At 43.6% G+C, this 15,270-nt stretch overlaps 2 pseudogenes; one reads left to right on the forward strand and one right to left on the reverse strand.

Annotated features, from left to right (window-relative positions):
- Positions 1-692: 692 nt before the first annotated feature.
- LOC102762056 lies at positions 693-1,363 on the reverse strand (annotated as a pseudogene).
- Positions 1,364-10,240: 8,877 nt separating this feature from the next.
- On the forward strand, positions 10,241-15,061 carry LOC102757227 (annotated as a pseudogene).
- The last annotated feature ends 209 nt before the right edge of the window (positions 15,062-15,270 follow it).

A 15,270-nucleotide genomic window follows, 5' to 3' on the forward strand; every position in this document is an offset into this window, starting at 1 on the left:
CTTTTTTAAAAATCATTTTTTTGTAAAAAATATATTAAAAGAAAACAAAGAAAGCATAAAAAACATGTGCAGTTGAAAGCCCTGCCAGGACAGCCAGTCTGTAAACATTCAGTGAGTATGTGCTTTGTCAGGGTGCCCGTGCCTCGTGCCCACAGCAACTCCAGCAGGGCCGACGAGGGTGTGCCCCTGATGCCACTCCAGCCAGGACTGAGCTGGACCACGGTGGGTGGGTACAGCAGGGCCTGGCACTGTGCCTTTCTCCAGCTTTGCATCAGGATCAGAGTCAGGGTCCGGGTCAGCGTCAGGGCTGGGGGCAGGCAAATTGCAGTTTCACTCTGAGTCCCATACTCAGGCTAATTTTAGTTGCAATTCATGGCTTTTCCTGGCTGCTCGGAGGTCCTTTGGGTGGGTGCCCTGGCGGAGAGGCCGGAGAAGTGCCCACAGCTGCCTGGTTGGGCGTCTCTCTGGCCCAGAGCCTCTGTCCTGCCTCCTGCAAGCCTGGCCCCAGGCAGAACAGGCCAACCTCAGGACTACTTTGGTCTCAGCGCTTGGTCCTGGGTTTCATCAGCCTGGGTTTCTTCCCATGGTGTGGCTGATCTGAGTTTCACAAAAAAGCCTGGCCAATGCAGGCTGTGCTGAGCTTCATTGAAGAGTTTTTCATGCATCGAGGAAGAGCCCTCTGGAACCCTCCTCCTCCTTCTCTTCCTCCTCAAAGCCCATGGTCACTTCTTCTCCAGCTGCTCCAGCAGTGGGTTGCCTTCTGAGTCGGGGGTCTTAACACTGTTGTTGGTCCTGACGATGCAGGTGGGGCAATGCCAGTCAAGCATCAGGATGAGCTGCTGCCACTCCTGCTTCAGCTCCTCCATCTGGGTTTTCAGCTCTGCATTCATGAGCTCTAGCCATTCAGATTTCCCTGCAGAAACTCCGACTGCTCATTCTTGTTCCGGCCTCAGGCTGCCACCACTTTGTTCTTTTCCTGGCGCCTTTTCCTCCGCTCCTCTTCCTCATCTAGCTCACTTTTCACAGGTTGAGGCCTCTTGCCCAGTTTCACCTCCAGGAAGTGCAAGGGGGTGATCATGGCCCCAATGTTGTGGATGTCAGCGTATTTCAGCTCCTCTGCAGTCAGGGCCGAGCTGGGGAGTCCGGTCAAGGGGCCGAGCCCTGGCAGAGAGCCCCCAGTCATGGAAGAGTCCGGGATCTGCCTAAGCATTACAGCAGGAGGAGTGGCAGTCCAGCCCTGCAGAAGCCATGGGCAGAGGCTGCGACCCCAGGGCCTGGGCCAGGCTGCAGGCGCCATGCCCACTCAGGAGCAGCCATGGCGCCAGCCCTGCCCTGCAGTATCCACTGCCACCAGCACCTCCCATCACAGAGTAGGACCAATCAGAGGGTTGGGGCGCTGCCCCCTGTCACACACACAGCAGGGCCCATGGGGGGTTGGGGCACCACACCCTGTCACACACAGAGCAGAGCTGATCTGGGAGTTGGGGCGCCACCCTCTGACATGCACAGAGCAGGGCAGATCAGGGGGTTGGGGAGCTCCCCCCTGTCACTCACAGAGTAGGGCCGATCCAGGAGTTGGGGCGCCACCCCCTGACACGCACAGAGCAGGGCGGATCAGGGGGTTGGGACGCTGCCCCTGTAACACAGAGCAGGGCCGATCAGGGGGTTGGGGTATGCCCCCTGTCACCCACAGAGCAGGGCCGATCAGGGGGTTGGGGCGCTGCCGCTGTCACCCACAAAGCAGGGCCTATCTGGGGGTTGCAGTGCTGCCCCCATGACGCTGCTCCAGGGGCCAGGAGGCCTCGCGGCTCCGCCGATCCTGGGGCCCTGAGGTCTCACGGCTCCACTGATCCCGGGGCAGTGAAGCCTCACTGCTCTGCCACTTCGGGGCTGTTTGGCTTCACTTCAAAGCTTGGAGCCTACATATGCAAATTAACCGCCATCTTTTAGCTTCTATAATTGAAACATTGTATCTTTTGAAGCTGTTACTTCAGGAGCTCAGAGCCAGACTGCTACAGGTGGGGAACCTTGGCTTCCTCCATCGCCGGGGCAACCAAGCCTCCTGTTCGCTTCAGCTGCCTGGCTGCAGGCCGCCATCTTGGTTGGCAGTTAATTTGCATATCGCTCTGATTAGCCAATGGGAAGCATGTCGGAGGTATGGTTAATTACCATGTTTGTCTATTATTAGATTAGATATGTATTACCTATGTATACAGACAACAGGGTGGTGAAGGCTTGGGGTGGGGTGGGGTGGGAACAGGGTAGAGAGGATCAATGGGGGGGAGGGGGAACATTTATAATACTCTCAACCATAAAGATTTAAAAAAAAAGATTAATACAGAACATAATGTATCTAAGAACACCATCCTACCTTGTCCCTGAGCTCCTTCCCTTGGCTTCCCTACAATCTACTCTCAATATAGCAGCTACAAGTGGTCCTTTCGAAAGTGTAAATCATATCATAAAACTTCTCTGCTCAAAATTCTACACAGCTTTCCCATTCCATCAGAGTAAAAGCCAAGGTTCTTAGGATGGCTTACAAGGCCCTACCACATCTGGTCCCCACTTATCTCTCCAATTTCATCTCCTTCTTCTCTTCTCATTCTTTCTGCACCAGCCACACTGGCCATTCTGTTCCCCAAATATACCAAGCAAACTTCCACCTTGGGGTCTACTGTTTTTCTTTGCCTGGAATTCTGTCCCTCCTGATGTCCATTGCAAAATTTCCCACCTCCTTCAAGACTTTGATACAATCTCTCCTTCTCAATGAGGCTTATCCTGACTACTCTATTTAATACCATAACCTACCCTATCCCACCTCCAGGCACTACTGGTCCCCCTATACCTCATTACTTTTCATCTATAGGCCCATCACCTTCTAATATATAATTAACTTATACACAATGCAAATGTTTACTGTGAAATTCTCCAATGGAATGTAGGCTCCTGAGAGCAGAGACTTCGTCTGTTTTATTCACTGATGTATCCTAAGCACCTAGTGCAGAATCTGGCATACAGCAGGTACTCAGTATATGAACATATATGAATGAATAAAGAAGGAAAAGTACACATTCTGGGGCTTAATACTTTGTTACACACCAAGCAGGTCAGCTTATCAAATGCACAAACTTCCAAGTTCTCTTAAGTATTGAAGACCTAGGTCATAGTTTCAGCTTTCTGAGCTGAGGAGCAGAGGGCAACATCTATGACTTGTGATTTTTGCCTGTCACTCAGCAGTGGCTGGTAGCCTTAGCATCTTACACGGTTAAATACTTACAAGAGAAGAGAGAACAGCAACACCTGCTGGCCCAGGGCACTGAGGAGAGCTGCGCAGATGGTACACAATGTACAAAACTAATGCAGTGGCCTGGCTGGTCAGCATTCCTTTCCCACCTTGTTGACACCTCATACCCTCACCTTCCCAATATCCAGAAAGGCTCCACCCTTCCTGCCTGGGACCTTGACAGGGATGGTTACACCCGGGCACAAGGTAATAAAACTTCACCCTATGGAATGCCTATCATGTGCCAGACATTATTTCACTTAACTACACAGATACCCATGAACCGAGTTCCTAATGCAGAGGCTCCGAAGGCTGGTATGGTCTATGGCAGGTGCTCACAAATTGCTTCAAGGAGCAACAACAACCTGAAGTGTTGGGGAGTAGGGCAGGATCTCCCTGTTTCTCTAAGTAGTAATTACACTTGGGCTGCCTGCCAAAGTCACAAGCTTTGTCAGTTGGTTGTTCCATGAAGACAAGAGCCTGCTTTCCTGGCCCCTTCCCTCTTGTAGTGTGACTATTAGTCTTTGCTATGCCACCTTACCACCTCACTGCATTGCTTTCTGGCCAACCCATCAAGGTTGGAAGCCGTGTGTTGCATCCCAAAACCTCACATGTTAGTTTTGCCCACAAGTAGAGGAAAACAAACCAATTTAATAATTATCTGAGTGCCTTTCACATATCTGGCAAATATTTATTGAGCACCCACGATCAGCCAAGGTATTTTATAAGCACTAACAATGCATCAAATAAGAGAAACATATCCCTGTTCCCAGGAGCATACATCCTAGTTGAGGGGAAATGAGACTAGATAATTAGATAATTTTTCCTTACAGATCACAATATCAGATAGTGGAAAATGCTATCTGGAGAATTCAGAACCTCTCTGAAGAGGTGACAGTTAAACTAAGACCTCAAGACCAAGACAAAAGTTCTCATGCTCAGATTATGAGGAAGTACATTCTAGGCAAAAAGAACAGCTAGTGCAAAGGTCCTGAGGCTGGAGTGAGCTTGGGGTGTGGCAGACAGAGAAAGAGGTCACTGTGGGCGGAGGGGAGTTGGCAGAAGAGAGAGTGGCCATGGGTGGGTGGGGTGGGAGAGGTAGTTGCAGCTTGTTCAGAGGTTTTGTGGACTTGGGTAAGGAAATGTGGATTTTATCTAAATGCTAATAGCTCTAAGCAGGGGGATGATGTGATCTAATTTATGTTTCTAAAAGATCATTCTGGACACTAGGAAAATGGATTTTAGTGGGTAAAGGTGGAAGAAGGGAGGCAGGAGGCAATGCATTCGCCCAGATGAGGGATGGTGATAGTGGATGAGGACATACCAGTGGAGACAGAGAGAACTTTCAGGTTCACTTGTGTTTGGGCTGAGAAGCAGCAGGCAGTGATCCCTAGTTTGGGGTCTGACATCACTGTGCTCACAGACAAATAGCTTACTGACCTTATCTCTCAAGCAAGCTGAAAACCTAAAGGGTATAGTTCATTTACTACCTGTTTCTCTACAAAAACCTGTCCCACTACATTTACAATGGAGTTGTCCACGGGCAAAATCACACACGGACAGACATCTTCAGAAAGACCTCCAGAGAGGCCTGATATTATCGAATTGTCACATGTTTGAAATAATGACTAAAAAGGAAGTGTATCAGCTGAGAGATAAACCTATTGTACGTGTATTCATAATCACATACACAACCAACATACATACCTGTGATTTAAAATCAGCCAAAACCGGTTTGGCTCAGTGGATAGGGCGTCAGCCTGCGGACTGAAGGGTTCCGGGTTCGATTCCGGTCAAGGGCATGTACCTGGGTTGCGTGCACTTCCCCAGTGGGGGATATGCAGGAGGCAGCTGATCGATGTTTCTCTCTCATCGATGTTTCTCTCTCATCGATGTTTCTAACTCTCTATCTCTCTCTTTTCCTCTCTGTAAAAAATCAATAAAATATATTTAAAAAAATAAAAAATAAAATCATTTGGGACCAAAACTTAAATTGCAGCCTATATTTCACCGGATCCTTTCATTGCTTCCATAGAGTTTAACATACAGAACAAGTCTTGTTTATCATCACAATGCCCCAATTAAAAATAAAGATGAAGAAGGGGGTAAGAGATCAACCGAAGGATTTGTATGCATGCACATAAGCATAACCAATGGACATAAGACACTGGGGGGTAGGGAAGGCCGGGGAAATGTCAAATGGGGGGGAAAGAAGGAGACATATGTAATACTCTTTGTAACACTTTAAGCAATAAAAAAAATTAAAAAAAATAAAGATGAAGGCTGTTATCCCTATTGTACAGAAGAGTAAACTGAGGTGCAGAGGAAATAAAAGACGAAAGCTCAGGAAGTGAAATATTATGCCCAAAGATCACCAACTAGTCCCTGGTAGTGCCAGACCTCCTGGCCCTTAGTCAATCCGGTGCTGTTTCCACGATGCCGTAGGTTTTCCCATAAACCACTACACTACTTACCGAACATCCCTCGGCCCCAAGGAGAGAAGAAAAATGAAGTTCAAAATAAAGAGATTAATTGAGACCTTAGTAGAGGCACTCAAGCTACCAACATTGACTGAGCAGCCTAAGACACAGCAGGCAAGATCCCTGCCCTCAAGAGATGTAGAGTCAGAAGCGTTAGTCACTGGGCCGATATTATTAAGCACCAACAGGCATTGTGCTAGATGTTTGACTTACAAAGATGAACCAGACACAGCACCTGCTTTTAAGAAATTTGACTGTCTATAACAGAAAATAAAACAAATATATTTGAAAAACATTAAAAGCAAACGAACAAAAATGACACTGTAGATTGGGTCTACATCAAGCCAAAATCATCCATCCATCTAGTAAATCCACCTTTATTTATTTATTCATCCTCACCAGAGGATATGTTTTTATTGATTTTTAGAGAGAGGGGAAAGGCAAGCAAGAGAGAGAGAGAGAGAGAGAGAGAGAGAGAGAGAGAGAGAGAAACATCGATGTGTGGGAGAAATATCCATCAGCTGCCTCTCATACATGCCCCAACCCGGGATTGAACCCGAAACCTAGTTATGTGCCCTGATCAAGAATCGAACCCACAACCTTTTGGTGCAGGGAATGACACTCCAACCAAATAAGCCACCCAGCTGGGAGAGTAAATTCACCTTTCAAAACTGGTTTGTTTGTGAGGGGGCTTTAATTAGTCAGGCGAGTTATTTGGCATTTTACAATTGAAGAAATGCAATTGCTTACATTTTTTGCCTTTATTAGTAATCCTAATAACTATTGCAATTATTTATGGCCTTGCAGAGTTATGATTACTTATACTGACGGTAAGTGTCAGACCCAGCAACAGAATATTAAACACAAACAATGTTTATTAATGAGCATGGTAATAAGCCATGTATGGTTAATCGGTGAACTCTTCAGAGAAAAAGTGACTTCTAATCAGACTTAAGGTAAGAGACTTGTTTTGATAGAGGAAATGAGGAAACAATTACAACACACTGCCAACTTCTCAAAAGTGTCATAATGTGTTTTGTTTCTTTACAGTGAAAAGAATAAGATTGTTGGGGAAATTTTGTGTTCAGTGAAAACCTGCATTGTCTTTTTAAATTGAGGTATAATTGATAAATAACATATTCATTTCAGGAGTAAAGCATAATAACTTGATATTTGTATATTTGTAAAATGATCACCACGATAAGTCTAGCTAATATCTGTCACCGCACATAATTTTTTTCTTGTGATGAGAACTTTTAAAATCTACTCTCTTAGCAACTTGCAAATATGCAACACAGGACTATTAACTATAGTCGCCGCACTTCTTTATTTTATAACTGGAATTTTATGCCTTTTGACCCTCTTTACCCATTACTTTGTTTCCCCAACCCTCTCTCCACACCACCCCTCCACTCCTCACCTCTGTCAACTGCCAATCTGTTCTCTGTATCTATGAGCTTATTGTTTTTGTTTTTATTGCACATACAGGTGAGATCATATGGTCTTTGTCTTTCTCTGACATATTTCACTTCACACAATGCCCTCCAAGGTCCATCCAAGTTGTCACAAAGGCAAGCTTTCATTCCTGGTTATGGCTGAATACGTTCCATTGTATATACAACCCACATTTTCATTATCCATTCATCCATTAATGGACTTAAGGAGACTCCTCTACTGTCTGATTCCAAACCTATGGGAACTATTTTGCCACTCTGTAGGTTGCACATAACTGCTAGCAACACAAAGCAACTCTTGTCTATGGACATGCAAGTTCTGTCCTGTCCAGATGAAGAGCAATTGACTTCCGTCTGGAAAGCCAGTTTTGCCACCATTTGCAAATTTATTTCAGTATTCATAGCACCGTTTATCACACATAGTTCATCCCAACTCACCTGGTAATTGGGGTGACCCATCTGTGTTAGTTAACTGGTTTTATACAAAGAAATAATGAACTTCTGTCTTTATGGCAGGAGGTAATTTTGCAGCTGGGCGCCAGGTGCCTGCAGAGGTGAGGCACCTCCCACCCACAGAAGCTGGGAGGTGGGGGCACTGTCTTCCTTGGATATTTACATTTCAAAGGGACCACGCCCGGGTCCTTGAGAAAGATTCCAGAGTCATAAAACTGACAAATGGTTAACTTTTCAAAGTATTTACATATATTTTGAAGAGACTGTGAAAGAACAAGTTTTCTAAAGTAAATGTTCTAACAAAGGGGGAGGGGAGGAACCTCTTATTTTTCACAGAAAGAATTAATGCTTATTTGCCCTTATGTGTGTAAATCATTACCTGTGTAACCATAGTATCCAATCCCAGTTGGAGGTGTGACCAATGCCCCCAAATGTAATGCTCAGCCCCCGACGTGCGAGTCCGGGTCAGCCTCCCCAAGGTCCTCGCTCCCTGAAGTGTGAGAAACCCTAAGTGAGTACAGTGTCCCAAAAGGGAGAAGGAGAGGCTCAAACCTGCTTGGCATTCACAGCTGAAGGGTGCCTGTCTCCACCGGATGAGTTCTTCCTGGAAGGGTCCTCTGGGAACGCGTGTCCCCGATGCTCTGAGAGAAGCCTGGGGAACGCTCCATGTCCCTTTGCTGTGTCTAAACAAGAGTCGCTAGAGAGAGGACAAGCGGGTGCCTCGCTGGAAGTCACTTAGGGTTTCAAGATGACGGCTCTTTTGACACAGCTACTTCCCCAGGAGGTGAGTCTGTCCCAAGAAAGCTGGGGGAGGCCAGGTTCCAGCAGCAGCTGCCTCACGGTGTGCTCTCCTCCTCACTTCACCAGCACAAGCCGGCTCACTGGCTCCATCTCAGCTATCAGTGATTCTAAGCAGGGAACTACAACTCCTGGCCTTATCTGCCAGGTCTTGGACTGGGCCACGCAATCTCCCTCCTATTAGACTCCCTACCCTTGAATGTTGGGACAAGAGGTCGGACTCTTAGAGGTCCCTAAGCTCCTTATATAAATGTTTCAGCTCCTCCTCAGCGCCATGCGCATTAATGAAAGTGTAAGAAGGGCCCTAACCGGTTTGGGTCAGTGGATAGAGCGTCAGCCTGCGGACTCAAGGGTCCCAGGTTCGACTTCGGTCAAGGGCATGTACCTTGATTGTGGGCACATCCCCAGTAGGGAGTGTGCAGGAGGCAGCTGATCGATGTTTCTAACTCTCTATCCTTCTCCCTTCCTCTCTGTATAAAATCAATAAAATTTATATATATTAAAAAAAGTGTAAGAAGGGAGGGAGGATACACTTCTACTGCCTTCCTTGGGCCATGAAGAAAAAAAGTCACAACTGCATAGTCAGGAAAGGCCAATCAAGTGATTTCTTTGGGTAATTTCTGCTGCAACTTGCTGTCTCTACTGAAAAGTCAAGATGCAGCATAATCTTAAAGTTCTGCCTTACCAGGCATCCAGTTAGCTTAGAACTGGAGAATAGCCTTTCTGTGTCCTCAATGCAAAAACTCAGGTTTGAAATTAGTTTACTTTTCCTTTGCAATGAGGAAATAAAATAGGTAACTTTTATAAATAGACTTTAAAACCTTGAAATAGGTAATCAGCCTACTAACTAGTCTTATTGACATTTAAAAGCAGTCACACTGACTCCATCCACCCACATTTTTTAAAAAATATATTTTATTGATTTTTTTTACAGAGAGGAAGGGAGAGGGATAGAGAGTTAGAAACATCGATGAGAGAGAAATATCGATCAGCTGCCTCCTGCACACTCCCTACTGAGGATGTGCCCACAACCAAGGTACATGCCCTTAACCAGAATCGAACCTAGGACCCTTCAGTCCGCAGTCCAACGCTCTATCCACCGAGCCAAACCAGTTAGGGCCACCCACCTTTTCTTACTTAAGAAGATCATATAGGTTTCAAATGTACATTTCTATGACACATGATCTGTATTAGACTTTGAAAGCACAAAATTGTTTCATTCCAAAACACCCAAATTAGAAGTAAAAGAGCAATTTGTTTTAACTATGGTTCTGAGTACTTTCCTTAATCATCTTTGCTTCTTTAATTTTTATTTTATTTTTATTTTTGATCTTTATTGTTGAAAGTATTACATATGTCCCTTCCCCCCCCCCAATTGACCTCTCTCAGCCCCCACCCCCAATCATCTTTACTTTTGATTGGATATTACAATATTCGTAATACCTCATACTTCTTTAAAGCGTATTAAGGAAAAGTCCCGATTACAGTGGGTTAACGACTGTGATTATTTGAACAGCTACAACTATCACTACAGTATTGCCATAGCTCATCCCTGCAGCTGCCAAATTGAGCAAGAGTTGTGGGGATTTCCTCCCAATTTCAAGGGAAATGATTTGAAAAGAAAGTTACATTCAGATTAAGCAGCTCCACTACTCATGTGACTAATTTTGGTTCATAAGTTCCATGGGCTCTGCTGACTCACTTCTCTATTTAAGATGTTTATTGCCCAGGAAATAACACTTACACCATCAAATCCATTTCCACTGCGAATGATGCCGAAGTTACAGAGCAGCATGGGAAAAGGCTCAACTCCTTCTGTGTGAGTTACCACAAGAATGCTAGCAAAAGAGAAAAGAGTTTCACCTGTTACAGGACTCCTTCTCTATCCGACACTATTAACCAATGTTGAGAAGTAAAGAGGGGATAGGTGACTGACCAGACTGGGCTCCCCTGTGTGTCTGAGACTTGGTGGGATCACCGAGTGTCATGGATAAGGGCTTCAAGTTCAAGGATTATCAGGGGTGGGCAAACTTTTTGACTCGAGGGCCACAATGGGTTCTAAAACTGGACCGGAGGGCCGGAACAAAAGCATGGATGGAGTTTTGTGTGAACTAATATAAATTCAAAGTAAACATCATTACATAAAAGGGTACGGTCTTTTTTTTCAATAGTTTTATTCATTTCAAACGGGCCGGATCCGGCCCGCGGGCCGTAGTTTGCCCACGGCTGGATTAGATCCTTACATTTGTCCAGATACAATAGAGATTTAGTGCCAACCATGCTCTTAAGAAACTAATTCATAAGCCAAAATAACAATTTATTCAAATTTTTTAACGTTTTATTGGGGGTTTTTTGAGAGAGAGAGAAATCATTTGTTGTTCCACTTATTTATGCATTCATTGGTTATTTCTTGTTTGTGCCCTAATCAGGGATCAAACTCCCAACCTTGGCTTATCGGGATGATGCTCTAACCAAATGAGCTACTTGGCACGCAATAAAACTGTCAGAGGAACAAAATTGCAGTATTTATAGTCAATATATTCACTTTGCAGTTTCAAAAAATCTATTTAGAAACCAAACCATTATCAGAAGTTTACTTTTGAATATAGTCTCCTGTCTGTTGTCTTATGTGCCTCCCTTTGAGCCTGTGAGCTCCTGCAAATCAGGAGCTGTGTCTTTTTCATGTTTATATTCCCAGGGCCGAATGCAGTGCCTAGTCTATAGCAGACACTTAACTATTTCTAAGTAATGAACAATAATAATGTATGTGAAATCTCTCCAAATCCTAAGGCACTATGTAAACAAAGAATTATGATTATGAGTGGGAATGATGTCATTAAGCTACAACAGACCAATGTACTCATCTTCACAGTAGGGGCAATGGAAGCATGAAAGCAAACACTGGGAAGCAAGTAAGATGCACATGTAGAAAAGCAAGATTCATGTCTTAATGTCAATTAAGTGTTTTTAGACAACATTGTAAGAGACATAAATGACAGATAAAGAGATTTTTAGAAGTATTTTAGATGATCAAAATATAAGAATGAACGGATGTGGAGAGAGAGAAGGGAAACCTCAAAAACTGAAACTTCATTCCCCTGTACCATGTGTCCATGAACTCAGAAACTCAGGTGCTATACCTAGTAGGAAGCTGGGCAACGTCTCCATGGAAGACTGTTTAATATTTCTTGTTTGCATTTCTTTTACCTTGGAAGGTGGAAATGAGGAAAAATAAAAATGCGGGTCAATCAATGAGCGAAAAATTTCCAGAGAATATTATGAGGTTCATTTTATCTTAGAAAAAGATGGAGGTCAGATGGATTGTATTTAGGTGAAATGTTGACTATATTGAGGTTCAAATGTACAAAGTCGGAGATCATCTTTGTGATAAGTTACAGCAAGAAATAAGTCAATGACAAATAAGCTGTTCATTCTGCCCGCACAGCCTTGAGGCCGAGGAACCAGTGATGGTCACAGTTTGGAATTGGGAAGGTGCCTGGCCACAGACTTGGCAAAGCCACCGACACTGTTGGGTCATGGTTCAGGAGGCACCATTAACTCATTGTCAGCCAACAGTTACATCCATCTGCGTAAGGGAGGAGTATTAAGACCAGAAGCAGGAGAGAAGTGATAGACAACAGAAAGTGCCACTTCCTTCTTTATTCAGAGCATCTTAATTTCCTTTTATTTTAAGTATATGTTATTTTATTTTTTTCTTTTATTTTTTTTATTGCTTAAAGTATTACATATGTCTCCTTCCTCCCCCCCCCCCAGTATATGTTATTTTAAAATAAAAATTTTGTATGATAAAATATTGAGATAGGGAAGGAATGATTTGGATAAGGAAGTTCTAAAGTAACAAAAATATCCCTTTCTTTCCACCAAAAGGAGCAATTTTCTTGCTTCTTGTCCACAGTTTCCCTTTCCTGAAAGTCACTATTTCTGCTCCACAACACACATCCCGCCCCAAAAATAGAAAATAATACTTTAGATGTTTCTGTTCTTTGCTTTTATTTACCTTTCAATCACATGGATCTCAAAAAACAATTGGGCAGAAAGTTTCAGGAAACTAGTCCTTGAATATCACCCTGATGTGATTCCACAGTTAGGGGAGGAAGCCAGGAAAATCTTAGTAGGAGAGGATTTTTTTAAAAATCATGATTCCTCATGTACTAGATTAGCTGAGAGTAATAGAAAGCCAGGTAATAAGAGTAAGAAAGAGATGCACCTTTGACAGAGCAGAAGTATAGTAAGTGAATAACTGCTTGGAAACAGAGTGAGGCTGGGCCATGTGCACATTAGTATGCCCTCCAGATACAAGTTTTAAAGAATTCAACCATCATGACATTAAACAGAAGACAGAACCAAAGGAAATAAATCCTCATTATTCTGCCTGGTAACAATCACTCAATCTAAACAGATATCACATGTTCAAAGTTGAAAACAGAAAAAGACAAATCATCATGGAGACTCTTAAAAAACAAAACAGAGCCTCTAGGACCCTTGCATTCTCTTTTGTGAAATGAAAATCCTCACGTTTCAGAGTCAGAAGGGACGTTAGAGGTCACCCCAAGCCGCCGCCCCCTCTGCAGCCTCTGACAAGTGCTTTTCAGGTTAATTCTTAAGGATTCATAGCTTTCTTTTGAAGAACTGAAAGTCCATTCATGTGAATTATTTATTTTATCATACATCCTTTCTGTGAGATTGAACATTTTCATGATCCCAAAGGAAAAGAAGAGACTCATTCGGGGTGTTTGACGGTTATGATAGCTGCAGTGAGGACCCAAGTAGCAGCTCTCCAACAAAGAAAGCAAAAGTTCTTCAGAAACAACCTTTAGTTGCTAGACTAGCCGCATACGCTCAGTATCAAGCTACCTTGCAAAATCAAGCAAAGACTAAAGCAGTAGTCTCCATGGAAGGTTTCAGCTGGAGTAACTACTTCAATAGCAATAGCTTTATAGCAGCTCCAGTTACCTGCTTTAAACATGCACCTATGGGGACCTGCTGGGGTGATAGCTCAGAAAATGTGAGAGTAGAAGTTACCAATACAGACTGCAGCCTGCCTACCAAAGTCTTCTGGATTGCTGGGATTGTAAAATTAACAGGTTACAGTGCCCTTTTAAGATATGAAGGATTTGAAAACGACTCTGCTCTGGACTTCTGGTGCAATATCTGTAGCTCTGATATCCGTCCAGTTGGCTGGTGTGCAGCCAGTGGGAAGCCTCTTGTCCCTCCTAGAACTATTCATCATAAGTATACGAACTGGAAAGCTTTTCTAGTAAAACGACTTACTGGTGCCAAAACACTTCCTTCCGACTTCTCACAAAAGGTTTCAGAAAGTATGCAGTATCCTTTCAAACCTTGCATGAGAGTAGAAGTGGTTGACAAGAGACATTTGTGTCGAACACGAGTAGCAGTGGTGGAAAGTGTAATTGGAGGACGATTAAGACTAGTGTATGAAGACAGCGAAGATAAAACAGATGACTCTGGTGCCATATGCACAGCTCACTGATCCATCATATGGGCTGGTCTCGAAGCATAGGCCATCGATTCAAAAGATCTGATATTACAAAGAAACAGGATGGACATTTTGATACACCACCACATTTATTTGCTAAGGTAAAAGAATTGGACCAGAGAGGGGAATGGTTCAAGGAAGGAATGAAATTGGAAGCTATAGACCCATTAAATCTTTCCACAATATGTGTGGCAACCATTAGAAAGGTGCTGGCTGACAGATTCCTAATGATTGGGATCGATGGCTCAGAAGCAGCAGATGGATCTGACTGGTTCTGTTATCATGCAACCTCCCCTTCTATTTTCCCTGTTGGTTTCTGTGAAATTAACATGATTGAACTTACTCCACTTAGAGGTACTTCATCCTAATACACATACTGGGTTTTCATTCTTGCTTTCCTTTTATGTGATATCTGTTTACAACATTTAACACAGCCCTGGGCTTCTTGCTGTGTGAATATCTGTGTATATATTGCATATATGAATATATGCACACACCATAAGAGCTGTGAGATGGTCTAAAATCAAAGCACTATATTCCAGGTAGCTTTAATAAATTGTTAGTATAGAATTTTAGAATATGACCAGTGGGTAGACTGTGAGTTTCCTGACCTCTATCCTGTAGGGTGGTGTCAATTAACTGGATATCAACTACAGCCTCCCGCATCACAGTCAACAAGAGAAAGCCAATCAGGTTCATCAAAACAGAAGAAAAAGGCTAAGTCCCAGCAATACAAAGGACATAAGAAAATGACTACATGACAGCTGAAGGAGGAGTTGATAGATGGAGAGGACTACAGTTTCCTGCAAGGAGCATCTGACCCGGAAAGCAATGGCTCTGCCAACTTCTACATCAAGCGAGAGCCCTGAGGAGGCTCAGAAACGGAGGGTGGGAGGGAAGTTTCACACGGGACTGATTTGTAGTCCACCCAGCTGTACGCGGGGCTGTTCTACTGGGGCATTTTGCTAAACAGAAAATTTCAGTTCCGGATTTTTCAGGTGGGTGGGGAAACTATTTTAGTCGTGGGGGGAAATTTTTCAATTTATAAAGATGGACAATTTTTGTGTTGTATTTGAAGCTTTTGGAAGAATTTTGTAATATTTTACACGTTTGGATTTATGTGCATTGTTAACAAGAACTGAAATTCTAACTTTTTTGGTAAGATTAAAGTTTAGGTAGCAGGACTGAAAGAAATGATTTAAGAAGGATATAGTTGTAAATGCAAGTGAACTGTCAATACAAATGAACCTTTTTGGTACCTGTTGGGAGATTTGGGTCACATTT

This window comes from Myotis davidii, unplaced genomic scaffold (genome assembly GCF_000327345.1).
Source record: "Myotis davidii unplaced genomic scaffold, ASM32734v1 scaffold97, whole genome shotgun sequence".
Classification (NCBI taxonomy): Eukaryota; Metazoa; Chordata; class Mammalia; order Chiroptera; family Vespertilionidae; genus Myotis; species Myotis davidii.